Source organism: Populus euphratica, unplaced genomic scaffold (assembly GCF_000495115.2).
Source record: "Populus euphratica unplaced genomic scaffold, PopEup_1.0 scaffold24.1, whole genome shotgun sequence".
NCBI classification, from domain to species: Eukaryota; Viridiplantae; Streptophyta; class Magnoliopsida; order Malpighiales; family Salicaceae; genus Populus; species Populus euphratica.
In genome coordinates, this window is record NW_011499893.1 from 717401 (window position 1) to 732711 (window position 15311).

Genomic DNA, 15311 nt, shown 5'->3' on the forward strand with positions numbered 1-15311 from the left:
GCCACAACACAGGAAGTAGAAAAGGTTTTAGATAAACAAAAACTTTACCAAGGAACAAAGTTATAAATCCTTTGTTATTTTCTATGCATTCATCAAAATTTGTCAGGAAATTTGACTGTCAATGGCACACCATTTCCAGAGAGAAATTAAATACAAAATGAATCCTCAAGTTCCCAGAGTGCACTATGTAAGCACCATCCTTTTCTTGTTTTGGAACAACAAAGAGATAGTAGACTCTAAATCTCGCACTGTTAAAAAGCTATTGGTCCGATACAAGGACAAAATGTCTGGCATCAGTAAGTCATCGGGTTTAACTGCTGGTGGTGGTGATGCTAGCAAAGCTCCTTCCAGTGGTGCTACTAGCCCTGTTTCGGTCTCTGGCTCGGTAAAAGATGCGACCATGAAAGCTCCTGGTCAAGATGTTCGCATATCTAGGGATGCTTTCGAGAAAAACCCTGCTGGGTATTTTCATGACTGGCACAAGAAGTAGAAGATGAAAGAATAAATAAAATGTTGCTTTAGTTGTATTTTCTTCGAATGCTAATGAAATTTAAAATGCTGCACTAGCAACAGTTATTTCGGGTGCCTAACCTCTCTCTTTAACTATTCTTCATGAGCATTTGAAAGTTAATTTCAGCAATCATATGTTTACATTGCTTAGCTTAACTAACCGTTCGTCAATAGGGAAAAAATAGAATTGAAGAAGACCAATGATAATTGATGCCATCCTTTTTTTTAGCCAACCCTGACTTCCTTTATCAATATTCTTATTTCTTACCAGGCACACGTCATAAAAAAAATGTCATTTTAAAGAATTACCAGTAAATTGTTTTTATGTGGCAATGAAAACTGAGTGAATGAAAACCAGAAATAATGACAAGACAGGTATTTACATTTCATGCTGTAAGGGCAAACTGAAATTCTGCCGAGAACATGTTACAGAAGAATTGTAACAGTTCTCATGGCACACGTTTTCACGAATGAAAACTAGTCAAAGCTAGGTGGTATCAAAGTAAAATGCTAAAATGTAAGAAATCCTGACAAATTAGGTTTCATATAGTCAAAACTAGGTATTTATAATATGGATAGATTATGAAATTATAATTCCATTACAGAGATAAAGGCAAGACAAGGCAAGGAAGCACATCTAAAATATGATTTGAATTTCATCGCTTGATTACAGTTTATAAGGATAAGAAAAAATCCAGAGAGTCAAAGCACATAGAATCAGGACTACCGGGATGAGGTGAACGGTATTCTCTCCCATGGACTTGTGATGCCAAGCAAGATCCTTCTTGGTCACATCAGATATGGGATCATGGGTTGGTAACTCTGAGTAAGCTGTATTTTTCAGAGGGGATGCATCGGCAGCTGGTGCCAGGCTTATCAAGAACTCATCAGAGGCCCGAGTTCCACTCGCTGACCTATGCATTCTAGTAGAGAGAGAGAGGGAGAGAGAAACAACTGTGTTGAATACAAGAGAAGAAGGGATATGCTTCAAGAGAAGAGTCCACGGATGCTATATAATGGGAAATGAGCAAGAATAAATGGTGAATCTCGCCGGGAAAGCTGAAAAAGCCACGATACAAGGAGCCACTTTTCTTGTGAAAGAGAAGTCAAAGAGCTAAGGTGTCAGCTTAAGTTATGCTTCCACTGTAATTAAAGGCATCGTGTGCACGTGAAATAAAGTTTAAAATAAGGAAAGTTTCATGTGACTTTATGCATGGAAATTTTACTATTATCTACATTAAACTTATCACCTGAATGTGAAAATACGAATAGGTAGATTCTTGCATTCTTCGTCCGAAAACTACAGGTGGAATATACAAAGACTCAAAAACAAATCACTAAATGGCAGTATCAGCATTATTATTGCTTAAACAACATACATTGCAAGAGGGGATGGGGTTAGAATAATCACAGGTATAGAAAATTGTAGGAGCTCAACTCCATGGGAGGGAGGTATTCAATGCGATGACAGCTAATACAATGCTGGTGCATCAGCAAATTGTTACATCTCTTGATGAATTTTCATCTACAGGTTGTGTCAGCTGGGTGTAGTGGAACTCAATTTGAAGCCGATGATGAAGGGGTGTTGATGCCATCAAACCCTTCTTGGTATCAGCCCGCAATTCCCTTATAGGGATTGCAGCCAAGAAGCTCTTAATATACTCCTTGCATGACTCCTTTCCTTTGCACACAATTTCTTCTTCCATCGGAGTCTTTTCGCCTTCATTTGGACTTGATGGCGACCTCCTTTCAGCCCGAGTTTTTTCCTTGGAGCTGCTTGGTTGCACTTTGTTGCCCGCAGTTTTTTCATCTGATTCTTTAGTTTCCATTGGTAGTTTCCGGATTGTTGTATCTTTGTCAAATTTTAGGACATAGGCTTGATTACATCCCTCGTAAAGCCTCTCACCCAATGTGTCAATGATATAGTAGGCATCCTGCTCAACCTTGAGGACAAAGAAGTGGTCATTCCAACTTACAATGTAGATGAAAGGATCGCAAATACTAGACAAGTCTAACCCGTGATGATTAATCTCCTGCCAAATACTGTCAAAGGACATTGCACCATGAAGGAAGTCAAAATCCCCTTCTTCTAGGCCTTCTGGATGAAAGAACCCAATAAACGACTTTTCTGGGACTACTGAAAGAGGACGGATTTTAGCTTGGAGAATTGTCTCAAGATCGAAGTGCTTGTCGGGAAATCGTTGTCTATAGTCCTCTTTCTCACACAAGTTTCTCCACTCTAGAGATCCAACTCTGATCAAGCTGTCAAACTCAGACTTGATTGGCACTTCGTATTGGTTAGATTGCAACCAATTAGCAATGACAGCAACCAGGGCTGTACAGGCACTATCTCCTGCCGCTAGCTCACTCCTTCGATCAATTGAAGCAAAAACAGACTTGCGCTTGGAGCTTCACGTGTCCATCACGGCTTATTACTTCTTTTGCCTCCCAGCTGCCAACGGCAAATTTGTCATCCCCAAATTCAGAGAATGATGATCTACTAGTAGTGGAACCTTCTTCCAATTTATTCCACTGCCAGAACCAAAAATAGTTTTAGAGTGAAGTTTGAACTCGTATAACTATATTAAGAGGAAAGCCCAAGAAAGAAGATGCCAAATAAAGAAACAGAGGGAGATGGGGAGGGGGGGAGAGCAAAAGGGTTGATACGTACCCCAGAACTGGACTCATCAGAGGAGCTAAGCTGCCTGCGATCAAAATCAATGTCATCACCACCTTCTCCACAATCCTTTTTCAAGAGAGGCTCTCCTTTAGATTTAGGCTTTGCAGATATAAAACTTAGTTTCCTTTTCCTCCAAGCTAGGATTCCACGTATTGAACTCTGTCTCAAAGACTGTTCATGGTCTGATGCAGTTGAGGACTCAACATACAGAGATCCCATATCTCGGTGGTTATAGTATATCCAACTCTCATCTTCAGCATTAGTTATGGCATTAGAGTAAAATGATCCTCCAGCCTTGTTTGCATGCCCCAAAGTTTCATAATTGAATGGTAACTGAGCACTAGAATCCCCATTACTCTCCTCTGATTCCCCATCATTGTCGAGTGAATCTGTATCAAATGGATAGTTGTCCTCGGCATCTTCACTTCTGACACAACTCCTATCATGACAAGCCTTTTTTGTCACTTGGAAGCTTTTCACTTTTCTCAGACCTGCTTTAAGGACAGAAAGCTCATCTCTCCTTGGTGATAGAGTTTCTAGAGAAGAGGGTGAGGGTGGGGCAGTCTCTATCACTCTCTGTGGTGCCTGTAGAGGTTCTTGAATAGTTCTCAATTCCATCAACTTGAGAGACAACTGCATTATATTTGAACTAGTGTCAGAAATGAAACAGCCATTAGCATAGGAGACGGTTAATGACAGATGTTCTTCGTATTGAAAGGAATGGACTTACATTAAGCAAGGGAGTGCCCTCAACAGTGCCATTGTGAACTGTTAAAGGAACATCGATTTTGGCTTCTCTCTCCTTAGCTGTTGAAGCATATTCCGCGAGGTTTAATGTAGCAGTTCCAACTAAAATAACCTTATTCCTTGGCCCTTGTTTCAAGCCCTGAACCATTGGAAACAAAACTGTCTTATTGTCAAATCAATACTGAGAGATTATTAATATATCAGTCGCTAAAGGACCCGTAGCATAAACAGAACAAATTGAGAAAACACTCTAGGAATAAGCCATTTGACATGATCAAGCATGATAATAACTTCCACTATGTGTGAAGCCAATCACTTCAAAATAATCACCAAACATATAAACCAAAAAAGAAGGCCTCAGAAGTCTTGGAATATAAAGCTACAGGTACTAAAAAAGAATACTGAATCCCTCACGAATTTAGCATATTGACCACCGATTAATCTGCATAAGCATATTCCTAGACATATTGCAAACTTTGATTTTACAAAAACAAAACAAAAAAAACACAATTAATGTGAATTTATTATATGATGACCGAAACCATAGTCAATAGAAGTTCAATAACACACCCACGAAAGGGGAAACCTCCGTTGATATCATGTATTGTAATATCCAAATTCCTGGAACTGTGGAAAAGCACATAATATTCTTCATTAGCTCTAGGTTTTTCCCTTAATTATTCATCTATGTTCAAAAGAATGGAAGTTAAAGAAGAAAGCCAAAAAACCATGAAAAGAACATAAATCAGTATTGATCAATAATTCTGCGACAGACAGAGAGAGTAAGATATCAAAAAAGCGTATGCAAGGACACTCAATTATCCAAAGCCAAAGCGTAATGACAATAATCAATTTCGATATGATCAAAAATCTACCAACAGATAGTCAACGAATACCAAAGCAGGAGAAAAAGAGAGAAGAATAGGAAACTTACACTGAAAACTGCGAATGCAATCTCCCAAGGAAGAAAAACACCATCTTTATTTCCAGAAAGATTACAAACACTTTTAAACTCTTCATTCCATTCAAAAACCCCATCACCACAAAACCCACCTTCCTCAGTGAAATTCCTCTTTGCAGACCTCCTTAAAGCAATACCCTTTTGACCTTTCCACTTCATCTCAACCACCAACCTCTTCTTGCTCTCATCATTATTTTGTTCTACATCTTGCACCAACTCCAGGCCTTGCAGTTTGTGAATGATCACTTTGGCCTCAAATTTTCTTGATGACAGAGGTGGCCATGGTGGCCACCTAATCATCTTCACCACCATTTCTTTGACTTGAAGATGGAAACTTTTCCTTCCAAGAACAGAAAAGGGTTACTTTATCAAGGTCTAGACAGAAATGAGCCTGTGTAGTGATCAAAAGAGATAAAATTTATGTAATTTCGTGATCTAACAGATATAAAGAGAGTTATACGAGATGGGCTTTGGAGATTGTGTTGAGATTGCAACAAATTCAAGTGGCTGAGAATTACAAGATATATTAGCTTTCTTTTCCTATTTTTTAGTGAAAAAGAAAGCCCGGGTATGATCTTGATTAGGATTTTCTTGTTAGATCATAAGATTTGGCATAGATTATATAAGAGTTCAAGGGAACATTTAGCGATGATGATAAAGGAGTGAACTTCAACTTCAAAAATGGAGAAAAAGAAGAAGTGAGTGTGATGAGAATTTGAAATTGGAAGATGGGATATGAAGGATCTTGAAATCTGAAAAGAAAGAGGAGATTTGGTGAAGGAGAAGGTGGAATTGGCTAGAATATATATGAGAAATATGCCGTTGGTGGTTTGAACGATGTACAAGAACTCCAGTTAAGAGAGAGAGAGAGAGAGAGAGATAGGCCGGCAAATGAATGGAAGAAAAACATAAAATAAACCTAAGAACTAACGTCTCTTTTTCCATTTGTAAAATGTGGTCTTTGCTCACGGGTCCCTGTTTATCTAGCTTCCATCAAACTAATAAGTAAAAGTTTCTGTAATGGAATAAATAGTGTTTGGTTATTGTTTTAATTTTATTTCTCTAATTTATATCTAAGTTGACTCGAACATTGCTCAAAAGGCAACGCAAGATTGTGGCCATGAGGAAAAGAGCCACTGCATAGATGTCATACGGATGGCAGACATGACTTGGCCTATGCGTGTATAAGCCTAAAAAATCAGGCTCTTTTGATTCAAGTTGCTCACTCATTCGATTAAAACATCAAATTTTAGCAAATCAAAGGTTGGTCTAGCAGTGAAAGGGACTTATTTCCTTTCACTGCATCTGAGTTCGAGCTTTAACATACACGCTTGTTATCCCCATGGTACCTTATATGTCTATTGGGTTTGCAGGGTATTCAGTGGGCCGTGAAAATTAGTCGTGGTGCGCGCAAGCTGGCCCAGACACCCCACATAAATAAAAAAAAAACATCAAATTTTAATTTTAATTATAAGAAATGTAGTTTAATTAATTAAATTTTATATTTATTTTTTATAAATTACTAATTTAAATTTTATAAATCTTAAAATCAGGGATAGAGCTATGATTATTTGATAGAAAGGTTTAAAATTAATATAAAAAGATACAATTTTTTAATTTATATTAGACCTAGTAATAATAAAATATATGTGAAAAAAATAATTTTAGTAGCTCTATTAAAAATAAAACATAAAAAAATTTAAGTATAATTAAAATAAATCTATAAAATATATTAATTAGAAAAAACAACATTCATAATAATAAGAAATAAAAAATAGTAAAACTAATACATCTGGAAAAAAAAAATAGTATTATATATATAAAAAAAACCTCATCCTTGACAAACATTAAAAAAAAATTAATTAGTAGCTTTACTTTAACCTTTATATATTGTTTTGTATTATTATATTTTTTCGTTAGGTTCCAGAAAAGGAAAAGAGAAAAACGATAAACAAAGCTAATTAAATTGAAAAGGGTATTTGTCTTCTTGTTTCCCCCTTGTACGGAGAGAGTTTTAAAATCAAATATAACTAATAAAATAATAATTTATTATTAGAAAGTCTATTACTTGTTATATTTAAATATTAAATAAAAAATTAAAATGTTTGCAAGCCCCGTCCTACTGTCCTCCTCTTAATTCTGTTCCTGTTCATGTATCATAGTTAATTTGTTAATTTTAGAGCATGTAAAATTAGTTGAGATATAAACTAATTTAAATATTTATATTAATAAAAAAAATTAAATTCTTAACTTTATAAAATATAACTCAATTATTTAAATTTTAGAATTATTTTCTAAAGATCATAAATTTGAGTTTTATAAATTTTAGAATTTTATAAATTTTAGAACTATTAAAAATTTATATAATTATTAATTTTAAAATTTATAAAATTAATAAAAATTCATGCAATTGTGACTCCCGCAACCATGCCAATAAAAAAAAAAAACCTTCAAATTTCTTAGACACCTGAAAAGGCATGGCTGAGATTCAAGGTTTGAGAACCGTGTAATAAAAGTACATAATAAATAAATATTTATTGGGTTTTTATCTTCTTCTTATTTTTTTCCAACTCGGACCTGTTTAAGTCTCTAATAATTCGAGTTATTCATCAACCTACGAGTTCAGTCAAAACTTTACAACGGTGATTATATTAGCAAGCACTAATGGGTTGCGTTTGATTGTATGAACATTATTAGTGTGATTACTTGAAGTAAAAAAGAAAGAAGATATCACGATATCCTCTTCTTGAAATGAAAAAAGAAAAGGCAAAACCGACTTTTAATCACTTTTGCAGTGTAAGAAAATAGAAGACATCTGATGGTGAGCACCACACAGACATGGCGGAAAACGTGTGGAAATATCTTATTGGGAAATGCAACGACAAAATCAACGGCCTCCTGTCGTTCAATGAATGGAGGGTGAGAGGCTTGCTGAAGACCACTCGTGTAAATGGTGTCTAATCAATGGCCTGGTCTTCATCTCTAGCTAGCTCATTGCAACTCTGGCATGGCATGCCTTGTCTCGTCTGCAATATCCAGTTTCTCTCATCTTTTCCCAGTGTGTTTGCGTCCGAGTCTCTCCAGTCTCTCTGAAACAATTCACCCCCTCATAGCAATGCCTATGGCAACGATGAATCCGGGTGTTGGCGCATGCAAGGATCAAGATTCAACATTTTTATTCTAGAATCTCCCTTGGGATTTGTTTAAACTAGAGCCCAGGGTATCAATCCTGTTTTTAAAGTTAATAAACTCGACTTTTCAGGAGGTGCTTAAGTCGTAAGAAACACTAATTAATTGAGATTGGGTGAGTTTACTAATTAATTCCAAGGTTTTTAGTTAAATATGATGCTAGTTTTTGTCTTATCTTCATCGTAGCGACAGATTGCAATGAACAAGCTCGTGTAAGGTCTTCTAGGAAGATAACCTTGTGCCTGTGATATCTCTTTTTAATAATAAAAAAACCAGTGGGACGAGGACGCACTAAAAATATAAAAACCAGAATCTCATGACCCAGTTTTGCAACATTCATGGTGGTTTTGCCTTTCGGCACCTCCATACCTGCAGAACTCTGCCATTTGCCATATATTTTTTCTAAACCTTTAAAATGAATAAAAATTATAAATTACAAATTATAAGGACCGTTAAATTTGCATGACAGAATGATAGCGACAATGGACCTTTACCTCCACGGGGAAAAGAAGTGGGGGGGAAATCGACGGTTTTTTTTATGCCTCTTGCCAATGGAACTATGAATCGGTTTGTCTCTTCAGGAATGTGGAAGACTCGTTCTTCTATAACATGAAAAACTTAAGATATTCAAGTTATAACTATTAAATACTTATGATACAAGAAAAAAATCTCACTAAAAATGATAAAAATTCTCTCTTTATTTTTTATAATTCAAGCCTTTTTTAAATTAATATATGTATTTAGATTAACTGAATTAGCTTGTATTAAATTAACAATCATGTAAATTTATAATGACTTTAAAATGTATAAAACTTAAATTAATAATATTTAAATTAAAAATATTTAGAATCTGATGAATTAACCATTATTATTATTATATTTTAGAATCCAAGATCTAATTTCAAGCATAAATTAATAATTTATCATATCAAAATTAAATACAACTCAGAAGTATTAAATGGTTATTAAAATTATTTTATGATCGGTGCTGGTTTATATAACTCATATGATATAATATAATCGGCCTGTATAGTCCCATCAAGTGTAAGGTCAACTAAGAAATTAGCGTATGAGATTTTAAAAATTGACCACTTCACCATTATTGCTGTCATCGACAGCAACTTTTGCCAACAATTTCTGCTCTTTCCTTGAAAGCAGTGTAGGGGTGACATCATGATTACGGGCAAGAAGATTTTGAAAAAGGAATTTAATAGTGACCATCTTTTGTGGCCACGCATAACTTGAAACCCACATTGCCCCCTTACTCAAAATATTGCAGTGGAGGTTGTTTTTTAAAGTATATTTTATTTAAAAATATATTAATGTAATATTTTAAAAATATAAATTATTATTTTTAGTATTGTTGAATTTAAAAATATATAAAAAATTATTTAAATAAAAAATTCAAAATTTAATAAAACACCGTTCAAAAAAAAATTCTAAACCGTGTGTCCATATATTTTGTTGGAAGCAGAACGCAATTCTTAAACCGTATCTATGTATAATTTCTTGGAAGTAGAGATAAAGGCTCCGAAATAATTTAAAAAGCGTAGGCCCAATCAAGCCCACCCTGGTAATGGGCCGATTGGATATATGATACGGGCCATTGGGTAAAGGGCAGAGTCCAAGTCCCAGACCCAGGCAGCATATTATTATTTTCTCCATGAGAGGCCTTCCATAATCACTGTCATTGATCCACCGCCCCCCCTCTCTAATAAACGTCTTTTCCACTTCTTCTTATAATCACTGTCATTGATCCACCGCCCCCACTCTCTAATAAACGTCTTTTCCACTTCTTTTTTTATTTTTTCTATCATTAGAACATCACTTATCAGATAGGAAGTTATTAAGCTAAATTTGATTTGTGAATAAAAGAATTAAGTTTTCCCGTTTGCAGGCTCTGCTAATCTAATAGCTTGTGTATTCTTGAAACCTTTTTCTTGTCATATTTTCTTGAAGTTTGACACTACTCTTAACTAATTTTATCCACAAGTGTCTGTCATTGCAATCTTTCATTTATCTATAAAAGAGTAATATTAACAAATATTGAATTGCTCGAGCCAAGAAGGCCTCTGCTGCCAAGTGGATTCAAGATAAACTGGATCATCTGAATCCTTTTCATGGATGACCGTATAGTTTGAAGGCAAGTTTTTATAGAGAAGATGACCAATCAAATCTTTGATTTGAATTACAGAGCTAAAGAATGCGGAGTTCATTTTTGTGGTCTTCGTTTTGCTTTGATCTTCAGTTGGTAAAGTGCTAGATATCCTATGATGCAAAATGGCAAGACAGTGCTTAAGAGGAGGCACTATAGATTGTCACAAGCTATCCGAGCAATTTGAGGCCAGAATCCTTATCTTCTATTTCACGCAACGTATTATACAAGCTGCAAAAAAAAAATCTACGACGAGAGTATTATCCAAGCTGCAAAAGCACTTGATAGTAAACGTGTCTCAGAAGAATGATACACATCTTTGCCCATATAAAGAATCACATCCTAGAGAGAAAAAGCAGCTCGAACATGAAAATGTCATCACCACGACAAAAAAGCTCGATACTGGTTTTCAAAAGACAACAGCAGAACTGAAAAGCTGAGTTTAAGCAACGCAGCTCAGGTAAATATACCAACTTGTTACACATCTTTGCCTATTTTTTGCTTGTAAATGAATCTTCTTTTGAGACCCCTTTATAAAAATATTAAGAATTCTTAGCTGACCTATTTTCATTGATGTATGTGCCCACTGTTTTAAACCAGCGCATAAGACCCCGGTGCTCCTTCACATACATCCATGCTTGAAGAAAACCAAAAAGATCCTCATTCACTCCTCGTTCTTCAATAAAACGGTGGAATGCATCCCTCATCCTTTCATCAAGTTCCCTGTCAACGCGGGAACAATTTGTTGAAGTGTACAACCAAATAGTTTAAATTTCAAGTTATGCCAAAGAAATGAAGAATGGAGTAGTTTCAGTTGCCGCATCGAAAGAAATGGTTGCTAATCGAAAGTAGTGGTTCTTGAAGTTCATCTAATCAGCAACATTATCCGAATGCCAAAGAAATTGGTTCTTGTTTGATCATCATGTGCCCCGTTGTTATCCAATTTTTTAACACAGAATATTGAGAAAAGGGGGGAACAAAAGTTCCTCCAATGTGTCACGGTATACTCGTATCAAAAAAATATGATTCAGTTTTAATCATTATATGCCTCATTGTTTTTCAATATTTTAACGCCTTATGACTTCAAATTTATTGAATCATCGACCAAAAAAAGAGAAACGAGAATGACAACTTACACAAAATGTGGGCCACTGTATGTAGTTGTATCCTCAAGAAAGTCAGCACCGTCAAGCTTTGGCCTCAAAGAAACAGAGTGAATTCCCAGCGCATCTGTATAAAGTCCACATAGAAAATGCAGAGATTTATCTTGTCCAGGCTTCGAAACATCCACATGAAGGAAGAACTGATTCACGCCCTCGTCATTTCCGTCAGACTCCTCATCACCAGGTGCAATATAAGCCATCCGCATTATAGAGAGTCTAATTTCTTCATTCCCATAAGTGCGAATCAGAACTGGACCATTCCCATCCAAAGCACCTTTTATTATTGAAAAGGCAGGTGGAGGGTTCACTTTCTACAACAAATTCAAGTTCAAGATATAGCATTAGCCAATACAAATCTCTCACACTCTCTCACTCGCATATTCATACACATTAAGCCCAATTCAACGCACAAAATCATGCATAATTCTAATTTGACAAACAAACATATAAGCATGCATACATGGACAAACATAAGCTCAGCTTTCTAGATTCCCTATAGTCACAAACTTCACTCAACAAAAGCAGACATACAAGCATGTACATAGGCGTAAGTAACCTCGATAAATTAAACATCGAGTAGAAGGTGGCTTCACCTCCTTAAGTTGCCTAAGGCCACAAACTTTACTCAACAAAACCAAACACACACAGCAAAAGTTGTCAAAAATCATAAAAGAACAAAGATGGGTTTACCATTTTTAATCCAAGTAACCTGTTGAACTAACATGTGCGAGAGTTTCTCTATATAAAACCCTAAATTCTTCATGGGGTTCCTTTAAAAGCAAAAACAGAAAAAGGGTTTTGCTTTTTAAAGAGAAACAAAACCCTAAAACGGTTTTTAAGTAAAGTTTGTGTTCTCTTACAGGAGGAGGGTTCATTTTCGAGACTTGAAGATAGTGCTCTTTAAGAGACCGAAGCAACAGTGTGTCCACAGCGGCGGATATGCTTGTTGGTGATGATGATGACCATCTCTTACTTGTTATGGTGCTCCATGTTTGCCTCGTTGTAGCTTCTCTGAACACTCTCTTCCACATTTCTATTTCACTTCTCTAAAACCAGAGCAAATTTCAGAACTTTATTCTTGTGTGCAACAAAAGAGATACGAACAGAGAGCAGAAGAAGCAAGAAAGATGTTTCATAACCCGACCCGTTTTTACCTTATCTTCAGATAGTGGGCCTGTGAAGATTTAGTTATAGAGGGCAGTTAGGCCCGATCTAACAGTTATGCCCCAGTTCATATCTGAGTTTTGATTTATGATATGTGTTTGGTCAGATATTTTTTTTTGTAAAGAGAATTTGTTAAATGTTGCTAATATATTTTTAAATAGTAAAAATAATCATTCACTCAAAATATAATTTATATTTGATGATTTTTTAAAATATTAAAATTATAACATATTAGATAAATATTTTTTTAAAACACTAAAACAGTAATATATTTGAACAATTTACTAAATTAACATGTTAAATTCACTGAAATAATTATATTATAGTAACCCTATAAAAAGTAAATGGAAATAAGTTATAAATTTTAATTACAAATCAATTTAATCTTGAAAGATAAGATTAAAAAACAATACATAATTAAAAAATAAAAAAAATTAACACAAGTCAACTTGTCAATCTCATAACTTAAGTTACGAGATCAGGATAAAATAGTGTAAAGCATGTCAAAAAAAATACTTGAAAACTTAATTCTTAACTAACTCAATATTAATAATATAAATTAATTTTGGTTAATTTATAAAACTTATAATTTCTGTTATAAAATCATGATAATTAAATAAAAAAATAAATAAAAAAACTTAATTATACCAAATCTAGCATTTCATAATAATTTCATATAAAATAAATTAAAAAACTAAATAAAAACATTTTGAATTATTAAAAAATAAAATTACAAAAACAAAAAAACAAAACATTGTTCCAACAAACAATGTTTCATGCCATAGTTTTTAAATTTTAATAATTTTATTTTACTATAAATTTAATTATTTGTGTTAAAAAAATATTTATTTTAATTTTGTTATAAAATAATCACTCAAGTGAAAAACATAACAAAACAAAGTGCACAAAAACCCCTATAAAATATAAAAGATTACACAATACTACCATAACTTCATCAAATATGAACAGGTAAAAAATTGACCTCTGCCAAATTATTTTTAATATTTTTAAAGAGTTAATAAAATGATCAAAGAAATATATTGATTTCTTTTTGAATTCAAACCTTAAGAATAATATTCATATAATTCATCATTTTTTAATAAATTAGGATAATGTGAAAGTATATTTTTTAAATGAAAAAATATTTTATTTAGTTGTTCTAAATCAAGTTAAAAACAATTATTCTAGTTAAGGTATATTTAGAATTATAATAGTGGTTTAAAATATTTTTTATTTAAAAATATATTAAAATAATTTTTTTTATTTTTAAAAAGTGATTTTTTAGATAAACATTTCAAAATATTATAAAAATATAAAAATATAAAAAAATTTAAAATTCGAGAGAATACAATTTCAACCGTGTTTTTAAATTATTTTTTAATTTTTTATAAATATGATAAATTTTAAATTAAAGTTTGGAAATATGATTGTAATTATTTTTTAAAATATTTTTTATTTATAAATATATTAAAATAATATTTTTTATTTTTAAAAATTATTTTCAATATTAATCCATTAAAAATATTAAAAAATATTAATTTAAAATAAAAAACCTTTTAATTTTTTTTTTTTAAATATAAACACAAAAGGTCTGTCATGCCCATAAAGAATACATGGCATCACTCGTTCCCAATCCTGCGTCTCTTCAAGTTACTCAATAGATCCTGAAAACGAAAGCAAAGAAGCAAACCAAAGTAAAGTGAAGTATTATATCAGATAGTGCAACGCTGTTTTCAAACAGCTGCTAATTCGTGTATTGCCGTGTTTCTTTTGGGATTACAGAGAGAGACCGCCGGCGTACGGGGATGGGAATATGAACCCGTACGGTGGAAGTGGACAAAGAATGAGAGGAAATGCAGGGGCAATGAGTAATAGTTATGGAGGAGGAGGAGGAAGGCAAGATGGGTATTCTAGTGTGGAGGCAGAGCAGCATCCTGGGTATTAATCTTCAAAAGCTGAAGGGCAGTAGCAGTGGGACAGAGATTCACAGAATGTTCACAATCAACTGCCTACTCATGGTTTCAGTGAAGGTGAGTGAATACTGTGTGTTTCTTGATGTTATTGTGTTTGATGGATGTTTAATTAAGAGAGTGAAAGTAATGTTTGTTAGAAGTTAAGAGTTTTTTGGGTTGTTGAAGGTGGTGAATTTGATTTGAACATTGAAGGAAAGTTTGAACTTTCTTTGACGGTATAGGAATTAACGTTAAGCGTTTGGAGTTATCAGAACAATGGTGGAAGGACAATGAGGAATTGGGTGTTAATGATAAGAACTGGTAGGTGGAATTGATGGAAGTGAAAGTTGTGTTAAGAGCCCAGTTGGCATAACTTAGTTTACCTCGAGTCACAATTCAAAAGTTGTTTTTCATAAATAATGTGACAAAAATAAGTTGAGAAATATGTCCGGTAAAAATGTTTCAAAACGAATTTTTCGGGGAAGAGGTATGGTATTAAGTAGAATCCGAGTTCAAAGTTGAAAATTTTAACTTTTGATTAAATCAAAATCTACTCTCACTCTTGTAACAAATTTTTTATTTCAGTCAGAAGTTGTCTAATCAAATATATTTATAACATTTCTAAAAGTAAAAAGTTTAAAAAACAACTCAAATCAATGCACAAAAGTCATACCACACAGAACCTTGGTTCATTTGAAGTGGGTGATATCATGACCCTTTTGAGCGTAGTATTGAATCCAGATGATCAAAGAAAGCTATGAACTTATTTACAATGTAGAGCTGTGAGCTG

General features: G+C 33.7%; 1 protein-coding gene and 1 pseudogene across 1 annotated transcript in view; one reads left to right on the plus strand and one right to left on the minus strand.

Moving 5' to 3' along the window:
• Window positions 1-1761: 1761 nt before the first annotated feature.
• LOC105131590 (uncharacterized) lies at window positions 1762-12340 on the minus strand (annotated as a pseudogene).
• A 1929-nt stretch (window positions 12341-14269) lies between these two features.
• Window positions 14270-15311, plus strand: part of LOC105131589 (uncharacterized) — a 13096-nt gene continuing 12054 nt past the window's right edge. The window contains exon 1 of the mRNA XM_011034628.1: window positions 14270-14599. The gene's annotated coding sequence lies outside the window, so the exon portion shown is untranslated. The remainder of the gene's footprint in view (window positions 14600-15311) is intronic.